This window comes from Camellia sinensis, chromosome 1 (assembly GCF_055761805.1).
Source record: "Camellia sinensis isolate YWXY chromosome 1, ASM5576180v1, whole genome shotgun sequence".
In the NCBI taxonomy this organism is placed as follows: domain Eukaryota; kingdom Viridiplantae; phylum Streptophyta; class Magnoliopsida; order Ericales; family Theaceae; genus Camellia; species Camellia sinensis.
In genome coordinates, this window is record NC_138961.1 from 222,253,447 (window position 1) to 222,272,986 (window position 19,540).

A 19,540-nucleotide genomic window follows, 5' to 3' on the forward strand; every position below is an offset into this window, starting at 1 on the left:
TTTTTGACTTTTTTAGCCTAGGGCTAAAAAGTCTTGTTTGGGATAAATTTTTTAGCTTATTTGACTTTTGTAAGAGAAAAAAATAAAATGATTATAGTTTTGATGTGACATTTTGTCTTATTGATTTTTTAACTTATTTTGTCATTTTGTGACTATTTTAACCCAAAACCAACATGCCAAACATAGCCTTTGTGGGTTCGTTTGAAATGTGGGTTGGCTTTTTAATTTTTTGATTATTTTAGTTTGAGGCTAAAAAGCCTTGTTTGGGATAAGCTTTTTGGCTTTTTTGACTTTTGTGAGAGAAAAAATGAAATAATTATAGGTTGAATGTGACATTTTGTCCTATTTGGCTAAAATAACCTATTTTGTCGTATATAGCTATTTTAGCCCAAATGGGCATCCCAAACCAGGCTTGTGTTTGGATCTCACATTTCATCAATTTAATTTTCACCACATACACCAATTTTTGGGTTATTCTAGATCCTAAATTTCTGGGACCCTAATTTTTTTTGGGCTTCGTTTGAAAAATATATTGACCTTTTGACTTGGGGCTAAAAAGTTTATTTAGATTAATTTTTTTTATTTTTTTTAAAAAAATAAAATAATTATGACATTTTATATTCTTTAATCTGTTTTATTTTTTTATAATTAATTTAGTTAAAAATCAAAAAAGGCTACTTATCAAACGAGCTTTGTCAACAATTTAATCTTCATCACACGAAATGATTATACGCATATTCTGAGACGCGGGTATGTTTGGTTTGAGTTTGGGAGATGAGTTTTAGAGATAAAAAGTATGAAAAGTTGTTTGGTTTGATTTTTTTCAAAAGATGTTTTGGAAAATTATTTTGAGAGAGAGTTTTGGAAAAAGTGATTGATTTGATGTGTATGAGAGATAGATTTGTTTGGAAAACTTATATACCAAACAAGTTTTGAAATTTTTTTTTGGGAAAATTTGTTTGGTTTGATTACTTTTGAAAACTTATTTGTAGAGAATTTTTCTCAAAAATTTTTGGGAAATACAAACCAAACAGGGCCATGATCTGATTCCCTGATTCCCAACTTTTTGCTTTTAAATATGCGAACACTACTGTAAATAAAGTGTGAAAACACAAGTGGGAGAAAAAGATGAAGTCTGTGTTTACTTTTTGACTCTCAACATACTCGTTTCGTTTTGATGCGAAGGTCACTGGAAGTTCCCTCTGAGAGAAAGAGAGAGACTGCATTTATGTATGTAAAATAGAGAGATAAGAGAAAGAGAGGGGACATGGATTTGAGATCTTCTTCGTTCCTCATATACTCTTCTAGAATCCGGATCCTAGGCCGCACTTCTCTGCGACCCTCCAAAACGACATCGTTTTGAATTTTTTTTTTCTTCCATTTCTTATTTTGCTTTTCCCTTTTCATTTTTAAACCCTAGCCTCTGAAACAAATTAAGAGAGAGGCGACGAACGGAAAGGCGACGAAGGCAAGGCAAGGCAAGGAGAGGCAGTGAGAGACTAACAGAGAGAGGCGGCGAGAGAGGAATAGAAAGGGCGACGAACGCAAGGCGGCGACGAGGTTCTCAGGCACTCTCTCACTTCCATGATCTTCCAGCCACCTTCCAAGTTGTCTCTCTCCAAAGCATCCAAGTGGATTTTTCACTTCGATCTCAAAAATGCCTCTTCTATCTCCCTTGAAGCTTTGAACCCTCTTTGTGCTTACGTTCTCTTCCTTAGGTCACTTTTGGCCCCAAAAGGTCATTTCTCTTCTTTCCTGTGCTTATTCACAGTTTTTAGATTATGGCTTCTATGATTTTGTTTCCTAATTAAAGTAGTTTAGTTTAATTTAAGTATTAATTTAGTTTTCAGATTGTGGGTTCTAATGTTTTGAGCATGATTCAAGATTTTGGTAGCAAACAAAATGTTGGGGAAAATGGTGTTATTATCTTCATACTTTGTTTGGTTTGAAAGTTGTTAATTTAGTTGCTATGATTTTGATCAATTGCTACTCTGTTAAATACAGGTGGCAGTTGCCTAATACAAATAGCTATGTTTTAGCATCCACTGCCAGTGAATTACGCCGTGACAAATACACCCCTATTAATCCTGAGAAGTTGAAGGCTGCAGTTGTAGGGCTATCACCAAGGTTGTTAAAATCAAGATTCTACGTTGGATCGTTGGAGGTGTTTATAGGATCGGATCGTAGAATTGGATCGAGGATCATAAGATCCTATCGAAAAAAATAAATTACATAATAATTTAATTTAAATAAATATTTCTTAAAAAGTATACACAAAATGAGCCTATATTCTATTAAAAAGAAGTGAAGATATTGTGAAAAATATAATACTCTATGTAAAATGTACATATAATATTATACAATAGAAAATTCGATGGTAAAAGTTTTGTATTTCATCAAAAAAGAAGATGAAGAAGAAGAAGAATTCTATAACAAAATACTTTATAATCTATAATAATGCATAAAAAGTGAAGAAAAAATATTTAACAAAGTTGGATATGAAAATAGATTAAGAACTCAAAAGAGCAGCTTAACCGAATGATAAGGTTTGTCGTTAGCATCCCTGGTGGAGCGGATTCCAGCCACAAAAATAATCTCTCCAAAAATTGGGATAAAGTTGCAATCATTTTACCCTCTTTAGACTCTACTAAAGCTAAGTTTGTTTTTCTAACTAGTTAATTTTCTTAAATTACCACAATATTTGAATGTTTGTTTCCTAATTTGTTTTTCTTAGTTTATTTTATTCAAACTACTTAATTTTTATTATTTATTTTGATCACATAAATTGGTATTTAGACAACAAATATAAAATTTACAATAAAATATGTCAAACAATACAAAACAAGGCTTGTAAATTGGATCGTATAGGATCAGATTCAGATCGGGATCCCAAGATCCTATAAGATTCCATTACTAGGACCGAAAAATCCTACCTATAAGGAATTTTTTACACGATCCGGATCGATTATACTCAAATGGATTGTAAGATCCGGATCGGGATTCTGATAACCATGGCTATCACAAAGTAGGTTTAGAATGGTTTTCATTTAGTGGATATGAATGTCTATTCATTTTCTTCTTGAATATCTGTCACGACCCAAACCCGCCCCTAATGGTTTAGCATCGTAACCGGCTAGTAATCTGTGATTACCGAAGGCCTGAATGACAATAATAACAGTAATACAATATAAAAGGGGCTAGCGGAAGCCAAACAGTAATAACAAGGTGTCCAATGAGCTGTGAAAACCTGAATGGGAAAAACTTTTATGGACTAATCCACATTCATAACCATATATATATATACATATCAGATACACATAATATGTAGGTTAGGGATCCAATCCCTTCACCATAACTGTACAACCAAGTCTTAAACATTCGATACATAACAGAGACAAAAGGGTGAATTCGAAACACCCCAAAAACAGCCTTGGCTCGAGCATACTTGGAACCTTGAAATGAGGCACAACGGTTGGCTGGACAAAACATGAGCTTAACTCGACGTTTCTAGCTTTGGTTCGGTGCCTGGCCACTTACATACATATATAAACTGTGAGCTAAAGCCCAGTGAATAATAAATGCGTAAAGGGGTTAAGAATGAATGTCCTTTCAGTAATTAAAATAGTCAATTGCATCTGTAGATCAGTTATTCAATCAGTGACTCATAGTTCATGTCATAATAGTCGTTTAGAAACCATAACAGTCATACGTGGTACATCCAATAGCAGAACAGTACAGTAAGTCTTAATAGACCGAACAGTCAGTTGATGGCCATCAAAACAGTAAACAGTAGTAGTTCCAATCATTGGAACTGACAGAGATCTCTGTAACAGTAGCAGTAACAGTAGCAGTAGTAGTAATAGTCAATTGCTATGGATGCCACGGGTACAGTTCATAAAATAGGACAAACATTCATTCAGTAAACAATGTCATTTCAGAAAACAATACAGTCAATTGTTCAAAAAATAATTGTAATTAAACATAGCTTTACAACATTGTTACTTACAGATTACTGGCCTATAGGCAGGCTAATTAGCGTCCTTGGGTGCCAACCCTACATAGTTGCAGAACGAACACACACTAAATTATACACTCGGGGTTAATAACTTAGCCCCTAACTTGACTTGGTGTGGCTCTATAACATTATCCTCATTATGATGCCTTAAACATGGCCTAGGAATGCCTAGGATGAAACGAGGATGCAAAAATGTACTTAAAAACTTTTTCCAAAACTTGCTGAAAACAGGGGTCTCGCTCGAGCGTAGACTACTTCGCTCGAGCGAGCTTACCAAATGGGAGAGGTCGCTCGAGTGTAGACTCCCTCGCTCGAGCAATCTGCAAAAATGTGAAAAGTACTGGTTGCTGAAATTCTTCGCTCGATGCTCGCTCGAGCATAGGTCTCGTCGCTCGAGTGTGCATTTGCACACGCAAAAACCTGAGAGCTTGCAATTTACGCTCGAGCCAGCATTCCGTCGCTTGAGCGGAATTCTGAAAACAAAGGTGGTCGCTCGAGTGTGGAATCCTTCGCTCGAGCGAGGAAGCCAAATTCTGGGTTTTCCAGATTTGCTCCCAAGCTTCAAACCATGAATCAAACATTCTAAAACTCATCCTTTGGGCCAAATTTCTGGAAACACTTAGAAACTCATGATACAATATGTTTTAAAGATCATTTCATAAAATCAAAGCCCAAAAGTATGACAATTGAACACCAATACAACTTCAAATAAAAGAACATGGTGTAATTATGCCATGCATGTGTTTATTTGAATTCATTGCTTCTAACACATGATCAAATGAGCCATTCTTTCCAAAAACATGATGAATTCTTAGATTACAACTATAATATGAACATGCATGGAAGAACTTCATGCAAAATAACTTCAAACTCCATGATATAGACATGCATGCATGAATTAATGTTTCTTAAGCTTAAATCTCATATCTCATAATTTAATTCACTTGAAATCATAAGTGATTCAACTTAAATTCAAGACTAGGGACTTGGTTTCCTTACCTTAGATGTTCAAATGGGCATAGGACACTAAAATCTTGAGCTAGATGAACTAATCTCCAAAACTCCTTCAATTTCCTCTCAAATTCAAGCAATACACTTGTTGAATTAAATTTTCCCCTATTCTCCCTCTCTCTCATGTTTTGGGCAGGAAGGTAGATAGAGAATGGTGTCAACCAAAATGAAATCAAACAAATGGCCTTGTAAAGGCCCACCAATGGAAAATGTATAATAAACTCAAGCTAAAGTAATTTAGCATTATTTATTCTAATTTAATCATTCCAAATCGAATTTTAATTAAACCTACCATAAAATCATATAAATCCTAATTAGCATATAACACAAATCAATTTCTGAATCGGTCGCCGATAAGACTTTCAATTCGCAATTTGAAATTAAAACATGAACAGATCATTCTGTAACAAACAGATAGAAATGCAATTAAACAACACACTCACGCAATCAATTTGGGGTTTCACCTTAATTAATTATTTATCATGCTTAATCATGAATTAACGCTAATCAGAGGTGAGGGTTGTCACAATATATGATTGTACTTAGCTTTATCCTTGGGATTATGAGGGTTCTAGTTTGAATTTTACTTGAATGATGGGTTTTTGATTTTGTATTTTTCTGTTTATTTGATTTCTGTGTGCTGTATAAATGATAAAAACTGTGTTCATGTCCTGTCATTAGACTCCATGATAAAAGAAAAAGAAAATGGGGGAAATTTTACATTGGAGAGGCTTGGCTTATCATTAGCATTCTTAATGTCTTTCCGCCTTAGAAAAGCAATACAATGATACGGGATGTTTGTCTCATACAAAAACCTTCTGTTGTCTTTGGCAGTGCCACTTTGATGGTTGGACTAGCAGCCTTCAAACTAGAGCTGCACAATGTAAGTGTACATCTTCCACGCTTTGGCTCTTAAATTTTTCTCCACATCATGGACTTTTAATGTCACAAATTAGTAAATGACAATGAAAAACAACCTTGATCAGTTTTTCTTTAAGTATATGTGAACTCAAACACATGCCCAAACATACAAATGCCTACAGTGCATAGTTGAAATTAATTAGCAATAGAACTATTTTATATTTGGATAAATTATACAGACCTCTAAAAAATGGATTTATTACAGTAGTTGAGCAGGTAAGCAAGTAATTGAGCAGCCTCGGAGGAGCACAGATGTTTTCGAGGCTTCAAGGAATAGCACTGACCGGAGAAAGAAACCAAGGCACAACATCGATAGGCCAAAAAAAATGAAGACACTGCATCCAAAGGAGATGAAGTTGACACCTGAGATCACTTTTGGGGGTGCTTGTATTTGTATGGGGTCTTATGTAGTTTTTATTTGTACGAAACAACCTTCTATCTTTCTTTCTTTGTATTTGTATGGGGTCTCATGTACTTGTATTTGTATAGTATTAATTTTTATAATGAAGCCTATCCAATCAAGAAATGGTTTTCAATTGACTTAAAATTTCAATTGACCAAATACTTGATAACATTTGTAGCCATTTCCTTTCTCACATTTGTAGACCAAATTCTTGGTTAGACCAAATACTTGCTATCATTTACTTTCTCAAAAAAATTGTGATTGAATCTGTTTTCAATAGCCATTTCATATGGAGAAATAGTTTTTTTCTTTTCTTTTTCTTTCTTTAATTGAAAATTGAACCTCTTACTCAAATTCAAATTTAAATTTATAATCCAAACACAACCAAAATCAATTCCTGGGAAGATGAAAATGTAGTAATAGTTCGCTCCACAAGCAGATAGTTTTGCTACTCATTCGCTTCTTCCCTCCCTTCCTCCATCACTATATATGAAAGTTGAATGTAAATTTAAAATAGCAAACTACGTAGACATTCACACTCGATCAATTGAAGAAACTGGAAACATTAAACTCACAAATTAATTAAGAGAATAAACTTGATCTGTAAATAAAACAGTGCTTATTTTTTTAAGAGAATAAAAATTACAAAGGGAAAGAAAATAAAAAGATCACCCAAATAAAAATTTAACTAGAGGAAAGGACCAACTGTTTGCGACTTTGTCCTATAAATTCAAGCCAAAGAGGCTTGGGGGGAAAAGAAAATGTGAAAACAAGGATGTTGTCAAATAGAGTTTCTGTGAAGATTTTAGCAGTAATATTCTCCTTTGATGAACTCATTCAGTTTATTCACTTCCCCGCTTTGCTGCTCCACCATCGCTCGGACAACATCTACAATCGAAATCATTCCGACAATCTTTCCATCTATCACTGGAACATGCCGTATGTGATTCTCTGCAAACAACAAAAATTATTATCATTTCCCTCACCGCCCCCCCCAAAAAAAAATGAACTCAATAGTATACGGTTTTTCTTTTCACATCACAATTCAATAGGATAAATTTTACCTGTCATGAGCTGTATTGCTTGAAGAATGTTTGTATCGGATGTCACTGTTATCAACTTGTGTTGTTCGATTAAGAATATGAAACTGGTCAGATCTTCACACACACACACACACACACACATATAAGAAAAGAAAATGTATATCTTGAGGTAATAGGAATAACCTGATCAGTCATGATTTCACAACACACACATATATAAGAAAAGAAAATGTATATCTTGAGGTAACAGGAATAACCTGATCAGTCATGATTTCCCCAACTCTTGTGTATTTAGAAGGCCTATCCTCAACAAAAATTCTTCAATATCATTGTATATCAAGATTATCTCTCAAGACATTTATCAAACAGTTGGTTTGCAACACAAAATGTAATACAAATCACAAGAAATGCTTCCAAAATGCAAAATAGAAATTTCAGCAAAAAGTGCTACACAAACACAAAAGTGCTGCACGCTTTGCAAACTCATTTTTTTCAAAGCAGACTACTAAACATGTATAGAACTATGATAAAAACTAAAATTGGATTACTACTAATCATACTAATCCACAAAAGAATCTCTTAACTGATCATTAGTATTTAATGATCAAACATACTAAATCAAACGTGAATATACGACAGAAGCACAGAAGACACAACTAATCCACAAATATAGCTTACAGAAGACAGCATTCTTCAATATGTATATATGGAATTAATTTTAGAAACACAGACAACACAAACATTTCAGAAATAGGAATACAAAAATTAGGAATTTCACAACACAGACAGACCTAGTTATATACGTATACATGTATATATTAGCAAGAAAAATCTGAAATGATGAAATTGACCTCGTCATGGCCACAATCTCGCTTTGCCGTTGTGTTGTGTCCCTCTGCCATCCTCTGTCCTCCGTCGTCGCCGTCGCCATCGCCGTCTCCGTCGTGTCCCTCCACCATCTTTCTTAGTTCGTTTCTCTATGCCTCTCTCTCTCTCTCTCTCTCTCTCTCTTCATCTAGTGTCTTTCTCTCTCGTCTTTGTTTCTGTTAGGGCTAAACACAAAACATATGAGATTATAGAGGAATATGAAAGTCAAAAAATAGGGAAACTCAAATTTTTGAAGGGGGGAAAAAAAAACCAAGCCAAAATGACGTCATTTTAGCCAAAACGATGTCGTTTTGGAGAGGGTGGCAGGCAGGGCCGCAGGAAAGGGCGGCCGAGGATCCTTACTCCAGATTCTATTCTACACACAGACAGACAGTGCATGCGCAGCTCAGAACAATAGGTTAGATCTTGTTCTTCTTCCAATCTAGTTAAAGAAAAAACAGTTATTAGAATTGTTAGTCTCTTTTTTAACTTTTTTATTTGATTTGTGTTTTTTCATTCTAGTTATTGCTATTCTCATTGATTCTGTGATTGATGATTAATGGGAGATCTGTTATATAAGCTTCTAATATTTGTGATTTGCCAAAGCAAAATAGCTGCCCCCTCTCTGTGTGGGTAATTTTGTGAATCATTTTGTATGGCAGACACAGGTGATTGATTACTGACAAACAACACTATGTGGCTCTCTCTGATGGCATTTGGAAGATGGATATTATCATCCATATTTGTCACGATCCAAACCCGCCCCTATAGGTTTAGCATTGTAACCGGCCAGTAATCCTGGGATTACCGAAGTCCTTTGAGACATATTGACATAATATTAGGGGCTAACGGAAGCAAATAATAAACATACAACATCCATTGAGCTGTGCACTTATATGAGACAGAAAAATTTGAAACTTTTCATATATATATACATCATTCTTACGTCATCATATATATATATATATAGATTAGACAAAGAGGGACGTAGCCCTATTTAAAAAATAAACAAAGCCTTGTTTAACCAAACAAGAAAACAAAACTTGAACTTTATGTACTTAGCCATAACCACTAGACATATCCGGAACCTTTACGGGAGGCAAAACAAAGTCCAGGCAGAAGCTCTAGGCCTGGTCACGCTACTAACGACCTACATACGTAAATAATACGGTGAGTTGGAATCCAGTGAATAATAACAAAGTAAAGAGTTTTAATGAATGATGTCCGTCATAGAGTCTTATGCATATTCAGATTTCCGTCAGAAACGGATTCATATTCATATTCTTATTCAAATCACATACAGAAAATAGAGTTCATGCTTAATGTTACACAGTATATCCGTTAGCGCTACTAATCACATACAAAGAGTCTCGTACTTGTTAGTTCTATGGAAGAACCTCCGGCCGGGTAAGGATAACTTATCAGTTCCGTAAAGAAACCTCCGGACTGGGAACTTGTAAACTTGTCAGTTCCACCTAGGAACCTCCAGCCGAGTACAGATAGCTTGTTAGTTCCATAAGGAACCTCCGGTACCAGGAACTTGTAACATACTTGAATCATAGCATACTATCACGTAAATGCTTGTTATTGTTGGACAGTCATTCATAGTATAAAACATGGCATTTTATTCAACAGATCTTATTTCATATACTAAAAATAATTTAACTTGAACATAGCTTTACTAAGTTATTACTAACAGTGTTCAAATGCCTGGTTCACTCTTGTAGTTGACCCTATACAATTCATAATACACATAGAAATTGAGTCACAATACAATTCATTCCGTTCTTTAACTTGTTTAACATTCTTAGGCTTCTTTTATGTTCTTTAATTCATTTACAATGGTTAATGCATGCCTAAGAGTGCTTTGGAAAGAAAGGGAACGGAAAACGAAGTATAGAACAACTTTTTAAAATTTCTAAAACAGGGTTCTCCGCTCGAGCGTTGCTTCGGCCACTCGAGCGGACCTCTTTGGTCTGAAAAGTACTGGTTGCTTGCAAATTACGCTCGAGCGAGACTTTTGATGCTCGAGCGAGGAGTCTAGTAAAACAGGGTACGCTCGAGCGGATAGGTCAAATTTTGGGTTTTTCCAGATTATGTTTGAGGTTCAAAACTTGGTTTCAACCAATGTAATTAATATCATAAGACTCATATTTCCACCACATAACCTTTAACATGAATATAAGGGCCAATTTTACAGGATTTGAATCTCAAATTTACATAAATCCATCTCATAACTCGAATCATATCAAACTCACTTCATAACTTCAAAGCTCATGCAAATTAATTGCCATGTCATTTGAAATATACGTGCATGTTTGTACTCAAATATGCAAACCCATGACAATCCTTTATATGCATGTACACACAAACTTCAAATTCATCAAATTCAACTTAGTTCATGTTTTTCATATCAAGCCCAATTCCAAACTCACAAATTCTAAACTTGAATTGAGCTTTCAAAATAATTTCAAAACTTGGGTTCATACATGGCTTGTCTAAAACATACAAACTCTTAAATAATCAAGAAAATATGATCAATCTTAAATCATTTATATCAAAACTCCTTTAATTTATAAATTAAGCTCATTGTTCATAAACCCATAAATTTCCAAAGCTTAATTCTTATTTTATCAAAACATGAGATCAATTATTAGAAATCCATGATGTATGTACAATTAGAATATTAAAACTTACAGAATTTATCCATGCATGTAGAAATTAGACTCAATTCATGCATGATATTCCAAAATCAAACCCAAAGTAATTAATTTCTTCTTTAACTTCATAAACTTGATCTTGGCTCCAATTCTTCATTTTCTTGTCAATTTTTCTTAGCAAACATTGCATATATGTAATTCCAATAAAACTAACTAATTTAATATATTCAATAACATGTTTAAATTAAATAAAACTCTTAAATTACATTACATGCATGGATTAGAAATTAAAATCAAACCAATTTTTAGGTTTCAAAACAAAATCAAAACCTCAATTAACTCCATGATTAACCCTTTTTTTTTTTTGAACTCAATGTTTTCAAAATATTTTCTTCAAAATCAAATGCATAATAAACTTGTATGGCTCAAATCCTTTCAAAACTCATGATGCATGCAAATATACATTTCATATATACCAAAGTTTCCAAACCCAAGCTCAATTTGGAGAATTCTTACAATTATTTCAATAACCACAAACATGCATGTAACCCATTTCATGTTTAGAACCCAATTTCCTTCCATAATTTTGAATCCAATTCAATTTCTTCATCATTTTACTAATTCCTCTTAAATCATGAAATTGAAATTATAAACTATTTTAAAGAAATATTTGCATATATGAAATTAGGATCAAAACTACTGATCTTATATTTTTTCCAAGCAAATCATAATTTAATTATTAAATTACTCTAATTTAGATTTTTATTAATTTTCTACATATCTAACCCAAATTTACACTCATAAGTCTTTTACACATGAATTAAATCTATAACTTTGAAATTCTAACATGCATGTAAGGATGGGCCTCAAACTTATGAACAATAATAAAAATCAAACTCAAACTAATTAATTTCCAAATTTATTTCCATAATCTTAAACTTAACTCCAATTTTCTTCATCTTCTTGCTAATTCCTTTTAATTACATGATTTGAGTCTAATTTCATCTTTAATTGTAAGTGTAATGTAAGGATTCTACACAAATTAATCGTAAATTCCATACCTTAAGTTTTCTAATTCTTCTTCTCCTTCAAACCTTGAGCCCCTCTTTTAATTTATCTTCTTTTCTAGCTTTTCTTTCCTTAGTTTTTTTTTTTTTTCTTCATGGGCAGAAATTCCTTCTTTTCCAACAACAAGCAACAAAAATGAAGTAGGTTCTCTCTAGACTCTCTCTTCGTTTCTCTCTCTCAGATTCCTTCTCCTTTCTTTCCTTTTTCTCTTTTTTTTTTTTCTTCCAGCAAAAGGTTGAGGCCAACCCTCAAAGAAAAATGCTTGGGAGCACTAATTAGTGCTCCCACTAATTAGGTGGCAGTGGGTCCCGCCATGAATGATATGATGTTTTGGTCTTGGAGTTGTATTTTTTTTTTTTTTTTACTTTTTTAATGCATTAGTGCTATTAGTGGTGATGTTTTTAGTGAGATGAATCATTGTTGACCCTCAAAATAGAAAAATGCTTGGGAGCAGTAAAAGGAGATCACTAAAGGGAGCACTAATGATGTGTCAGTGGGTCCCGCTCACTTTCTATGCCTTGTTTTTATTTTTTTATTATTTTTTTGTCATTCCTAATATATTAGTGCTATTAGTGATGCATTTTTTAGTGGTCTAAATCATTGTTGCCTCAAAATATTACATACATATACATACCTTCACCTCTTGACCCACACAAGAACACGTGTGCACACACGCACTCTCAGAATTGCTCAGTACACCTACAGAATTCTCAGCACACCCACACCCAAAATTCTAGTTTGTTCCATAATTTAATTTATGTGTAGGATTAATTTAATTAAGCATCACTTAATCTTAATAAATCTTGATTAACACAAAATTAATTAATTATAACTAATCTCAAATCCCACATAATTTAATTAGTCTAATTGATTTCCATAAGAGCCCAATTAATTATATTTAAATTTATCAATCTGAATCAGATTTTAATTAAACTCCCCAAAAGCTCCAAATATCAAATTGAACTTATTCATATCCTCAATTTTGGTATCTTAAATCATTTAAGCCTTCAATTTCTGATCAGACTTACAATTTCGTCAATAAATTGCTTATCCAAATTAGGCACCTCATAAATGAATTTAATTCACAATAATCTTAATTCCTAATTCGTATAACTTAATCAACTTCAATTTGGACCCAATTAATCAAATCTTAATTTTATAAATCTGAATCGAATATTTAATTAAACCCCCATATGATTCAATATTCAAAATTAAAATAATTCAATTCGCCATTTATACTATCTTTAGCCCCATAGGCTTTCACTTTCTAATTCCAAAAATTAATCCTCAATAGAATCATATATGAATCAATCTTCATAATTTTCATAAATCCTAGATTAAATTAGAAAAAGTGGCAATTAAAATTCAAATCTCCTTAATTAATTAAGTGTTAATCATTATACGTGGTGGGATCGTCACAATATTTGATAATAAGAATGATTCAGATCAAGAAAAGAAAATTCCTGGAAAACGGCAGCATGTTTTTGGAGGATCTCATTTCTTTTTCAAATGGTAAATATAATAGTTCTATTCTTAGATTCTCTATCCAAGAGCTCTCTCAGGCAACAAATGGATTTTGCTCCAATCAAATTGTGTTGGTTGACTATTTTGATATTTATAAGGGTTCTTTTGACAAACGCCCAATTTTAATCAAGAAGCATCATTCACATTTGATTTATGCAAAGCCTCAGGCTACTGCGACATGGTGATTACGTCATTAATGAGTAGTCACAAGAATGTTTTAAAACTAATAGGTTGTTGTTGTTAGAATATAATATGTTAGAATATAATATGTAGGGTAATGATACATCCCACTAAATGTGGTGCTCTAAAGCACCACTAATGAGTTGGCAAGAACTTTAACCAAAAAAAAAAAAAAAACACAAGACACAACAGTGGGTCCCGTCCACTGCCACATCACTAGTGGTGCTTTTAGAGCACTACTTTTAGTGGTCTCAAGCATTATTGTAATATGTAAAGTGTTTAATAATTATGTTTTCTTCTTTCGGCTCTTTTGGCCCCTTTGTAACACTCTCCCCTCTATAAAAGGAGAGGTACCTTCACATTATATTTACAGCATCAATAACATCAATATATATACATTAATTGTAACATGGTATCAGAGCTATAAGATTTAGGCCTATATTTCTTTCTCACCGGCGGGCAGCCGGTCGGCACCTTTGCCTTCACTGCCCGCTGGAGTTTTCTAAACATAGCTGCGAGTATTCCTTCTTTCGACGAAAGGGAATTGTCATCAACTGCTTATCATGATCTTGGACAACATGCTATCTTTGCTGAGCAGACGGCTGTATCATCTGCTACTCATCCTTGCCCATATATCGCTTACTTAGGACCAATTCACCCCTCATCAAATTAAGCGTGTCAGACGGTTCTAATTTCAATAATCACTGGAATGGGCCAGCTGTTCCTCGTGAGTTGCCTGCTTCTTATGCTTTTCCTCCCATGGACGTCCAATATCACAGTTGGGAGCACCATTCCTCTCCCTTCCCAACATCGAGCAGTCGTGTTGGCGGTGTTGATCAGCCCTCAATTCCATCTGTGACTCACAGGGCAGCTAGGCCGAATTCAGATATACCAAGATCGGGATCTTTTATGCATCCATTTGTCATGGGTCACAATTCTGCTGCCAGAGCAGGGAGCTCGATACCATCATCAATGATTCCTCCTCACCCTGGCAGAGTTGCTCATGCCCGTGACCGTGTCCAAGCTCACCAGGCATACTTTCAACAACCGAGCAATTCACCAGCTATATCAGCTCCTGTCTCACGGAGATCTAGCAATCATCGGGGCATGGCCCAAGTAGGGCCTGTTGCCGCCTCATCTTCAGATCAAACAGGCGCGAAAGAGAGCTCGGACATTGTCATATTGCCGCCTCATCTTCAGATCAAACAGGCGCGAAAGAGAGCTCGGACATTGTCATATTGGATGATAGCTTCCCTTCTGTCACCACGGTCTTGTGTTGGGGTAGATGTGTTTATAACAACATCCAGAAAAAAATTCATCCAGTAGCAATCTGGATCTTCCTGAGCTTCACAGTGATCATCTACAACAAGTACATCCTGGATCGCAAGCTCTACAACTGGCCTCTCCCCATCTCGCTCACCATGATCCACATGTTCTAACTCCTCCCTACCCTCGTCAAATCAGCTCAAACAGTGCGTTGCACACTACCCCAGGAATGATGATCATAAGCCCCACTTGCTCTTTTTTTTTATTGCCCACCGAACCGCCTTCATCCATGCTTTCTCTTTTATGTTACTCCCCCGGGCCCCATGCACATGCACCTCAAGAGACCGATGTAGTGGTGTTGTGCTTCTTTTTCTTTTATTATTAAAAACTTAGTTGGTGAGCCCCTTTCACACCCACGTTTCCCACTACCTACATACCCACCTTTCTCTTTCTCTTGACTAGCACATACACACCCACATCATTGATACAGTGGGAACCAACCTCTCTTATCTTTCCACTTTCTTTTCCTTTTTTTATTATCACTTTCTTTTTTCTAATCACGCTCTCTTGCTTCGTCCTGTTCCCCACTCCCACCTTTCTTTTTTTTTTTTATTCCTCATTATCTATTCATCCTCACCATGCTCAAAAACAAACAAAAAACAAAAAAAAAACAACAACAACAAAAAAAAAAAAAAAAAAAACACCACACACACATTTCAAATTTGCAAAACAACCCATATTTTATTCATCTCAGGGATCACCCCGATCCCAATTTTACACAAAAAAAAAAAAACAAAAAACAAAAAAAACAACAACAACAACAACAAACCAAAACAGTGGCATTTTTTCTTCTCTACTCTGCCGCCGGTCTTTTCTTCTTGCCTCCGTCCTGGGCGGCCCTTGCCGGTGTTGCCTCCGTGTTTCCCACTCCACTGGGCACGATCACTACTCCCTGCTCCTCCACTGCCACATATGGCGGCCCTCCAAATCGGAACATCACGGTGGCCTTCCGCTTCAGCTCCTTGTTTTCTGCCCTTAGCACGCTTATCTCTGCTCGCGCATCCTTATACATGCGTTGGAGCAGAGCCAGCTGGGAGTTTAATTGCTGCACCTCATTTGTCCTACTCTGCAGCCGGTGCGACAAGTTTGTGACCGCCGTCATGGACTCCACACATGCCTTCAAAGTATACTGATTCGCCTCCACATCCGTTTGCACTGCCATTTTTTGCTCCACCGACTGCATCGGAAAGTTCAACGGAGCAAACCCAGTGGTATTTGGTTGAGGTTCACGGGACACCGCACCCGTTATCTCTCTTGTTGACTCGTTGAGATCGGGAAAGAGAGTCAGCAGACCACGGGACGACGAAGCCATTTTCTCTCGCAACAGAGTGTTACAGACTCTCTCTCTCAGCACAACAGTGTTACAGCCTCTCTCTCTCAGCACAACGAAGAGTTTTACAGAGGATTTCGCAGGTTTTTTGCTTCTGCCTCGGCCTCAGGCTCTGTCTTGGTTAAATAGCCGAGGCAGCCACGCGCATCGCGCGCCTCTTGACGCCAGACAAACGGGCACGCCAGCCAAGGCACTCACGTGCCTCGCCATCATATTTGGCACGCCTTTTGATGCATCGGGCACGCCTTTTGATGGCACGCCTTTTGACAGATTGGGCACACCTTTTGAGGGTACGACTTTTGAGGGCTCGATATCTATATCCATGTATATCTTTTGGGCAGCCTATATACACACTCATACAGTGTCTTCTACACCAGTCAGCTTTATCACTCCCTTTGTTTCAACCTCAAATAGGGTTCTATCTTCACACCTATTTGAGTTTGAGGGGGGGTTATACATATATCATGTATCATGGTGAGCATGGTTACACACCATGGGAACCACCCACGCCACCCCATGGCGCACTCCCTAAGTCGCCCCCTTGGTGCACCACCACAAGCTTCTACAACGGTCCGACATGACCCCGTAAACTGTCCCGACATTGATTCCGGTCAGCTTCTACAACGGTCCGACATGACCCCGTAAACTGTCTTCTACAACGGTCCGACATGACCCCGTAAACTGTCCTGCTACATCGGTCCGACATGACCCCGTAAACTGTCTTCTACAATGGTCCGACATGACCTCATAACCTGTCCTGCTACAACGGTCCAACATGACCCCGTAAACTGTCTTCTACAACGGTCCGACATGACCCCATAAACTGTCTTCTACAACGGTCTGACACGACCACACAGTGTCTGCTACAACGGTCTGACACGACCATCCAGTGTCTCCTATCCTATTTTATTTTCCTGTTTTGTTACTCTTTCCAAACTCAAGTTGGTTGGTTTCTATCCTCCTTGAGTTTGAGGGGGGCTGTTAGAATATAATATGTTAGAATATAATATGTAAAGTGTTTAATAATTATGTTTTCTTCTTTCGGCTCTTTTGGCCCCTTTGTAACACTCTCCCCTCTATAAAAGGAGAGGTACCTTCACATTATATTTACAGCATCAATAACATCAATATATATACATTAATTGTAACAGTCTAGACTTTGACATTCCTGCTTCAGTGTATGAATATGCAGCAGGAGGGAGTATCGAATTACTTTCAAAACGTTTGTACGAAAGTAAATGCTCATCATCATTAACGTGGAAAAGTAGGCTAAAGATAGCAAATGATATTGCCTATGCTATTATTTACATGCACACTGCGTTTTCTGCACCCATCATCTATAGGGACCTAGAACCAAATAATATTATCATACACCAATCTGGTGTTGGTAAATTATTGGATTTCTCCGTCTCTATATCAATTCCTCCTGGAGAAACACAGGTGGAAGACAAGGTAGTTGGGACAATTGGATTTATAGATCCTAAGTACATATCAACGGGCTTTTTCACTGAGAAGTCCGATGTTTATAGTCTTAGCATGATTCTTCTTGATCTTCTAATCGGGAAAAAAGCCATACACTTGTACCATGACACAAATCAGCGATCCATAGAATCATGGGTGAAAGACTCTGTAGAAAAGGATCAGTCCAATGAAATTGTGGATCCAAGAATTCTGAAAGAAAGAGGAGGAATTGAGGAAGAACAACAATTACAAGCTGTAGGAGCACTTGCCTTGAGATACACCCAATATAACAAAGAAGATAGACTAGAAATGATTGATGTCACAAAAGAACTCAGGCAAATGCTCAAGTCTGATTGCCCCTCCTCCTCAACTCGACCATAATAATCCTCCATTTCTAAGATGATGATGGTGATGACTACGACGACTATATGCTTCATACAATTATATATGCATCGTCACCAATTCATACAATTATGTATTACACATTATTATATATGCTACTACTCATCTCTCTCATTGTTATATATTGTTAAATCATTCTGTTTGGCTCTATATTGTTTGTGAGGTAGAAAACTTTTGCTCTACAAAGTGATTATTCAGAGTATATATACATATAGTAACTATTTTAATGTTATGACATCTTGTGTGGTTTGTTCTGATTACTGAATTGTAGTCTCACTGTATGTCTTATTACTAAGATAAATACCAATTGTGCAGCCTGTGTATTTTTTTCCCCATCTTTCCATTACATTCACACCCCATTCCACAACTAAAATGGTAGGGGGGAAAAATTTTTTTTTTTTTTTTTTTTTGGGTAGATGTAAAGCCAGTTTGAACATACTGCAGGGTCCTTAACTATAATTTTTTTTTAATAGATGTAAAGCTGTTAAGTGTAGCACTGGCATTACTGTTGAACAAAGCAGTCTATATTTGCTCTTATTGATTTTGGGCTTGCCAAACAGCCCACTACATGGTTAATTGAACTGGGAAAATACAGCTAAACTGAGCACATCAACATCATTGGAAGCTCATGGAACAGATTTGCCCTATGCCTCCTTGCTACGGAGTAGGATTCTGATTTGTTTACATTAGTATAGTTATATTTTGGGCCTTCTTTTGCAATTTATGAGTTGGGTTGGCTTTGCAATGGCAGGTTTAAGATTGCAACCCAATTGTTTGGATCATAAAATTTATTATTGTTAATTTATTTTAACGAAGGAAAAAGCCCAAAAAAAAAAAAAAAAAAAGAAAGAAAGAAAAATTAATAGTGAATACTAATTTTTTTTTTTTGGCAAATTACTTACCAGTCATTTTTAAAAAGTGTGTATTCTATTTAATCTCAAAATCTTTTAGATAAACCCAAAAGTTTTGCACTCATTTATCTTCTCATTTTTCTTTGCACCTTATTTTTTTCTCTTTATCTCTCTTTCTCTGATATTTTGGTGAAGATCACCACCGCGTCTTCTTTCTTTTCTTTCTCTTTCTAATCTACATTCTTTGCACCTTATTTTTTCTCTTTACCTCTCTTTCTCTGATATTTGGGCTCAGATCACCACCACGTCTTCTTTCTTTTCTTTCTCTTTCTAATCTACAGTCACTGGCGACCAATGACTACCATTAATTAGGGTTCACCGATAAATATTGAGCACCGACTCCTTGTTTCGCGCTCACCGATGGTGAAGGAGATAAGTACTCAAATCTAATGTAAATCTATTTAGATCTACATCAGAT

The 19,540-nt window shown here is 35.8% G+C and overlaps 2 long non-coding RNA genes and 1 other non-coding gene across 3 annotated transcripts; 1 reads left to right on the plus strand and 2 right to left on the minus strand.

Annotated features, from left to right (window-relative positions):
* Positions 1–1,092: 1,092 nt before the first annotated feature.
* Positions 1,093–6,531, plus strand: LOC114292969 (uncharacterized). Its single transcript, XR_014344952.1, has 3 exons — positions 1,093–1,738; positions 5,861–5,909; positions 6,156–6,531. It is a non-coding gene; the product is annotated as an uncharacterized LOC114292969 (long non-coding RNA).
* A 1,527-nt stretch (positions 6,532–8,058) lies between these two features.
* LOC114289000 (uncharacterized) lies at positions 8,059–12,228 on the minus strand. Its single transcript, XR_014344955.1, has 2 exons — positions 11,982–12,228; positions 8,059–8,445 (listed from the first exon to the last, which is right to left on the minus strand). It is a non-coding gene; the product is annotated as an uncharacterized LOC114289000 (transcript).
* A 3,086-nt stretch (positions 12,229–15,314) lies between these two features.
* Positions 15,315–17,449, minus strand: LOC145803010 (uncharacterized). The gene is made up of 2 exons (XR_014344956.1): positions 17,101–17,449; positions 15,315–16,994 (listed from the first exon to the last, which is right to left on the minus strand). It is a non-coding gene; the product is annotated as an uncharacterized LOC145803010 (long non-coding RNA).
* Positions 17,450–19,540: the final 2,091 nt, after the last annotated feature.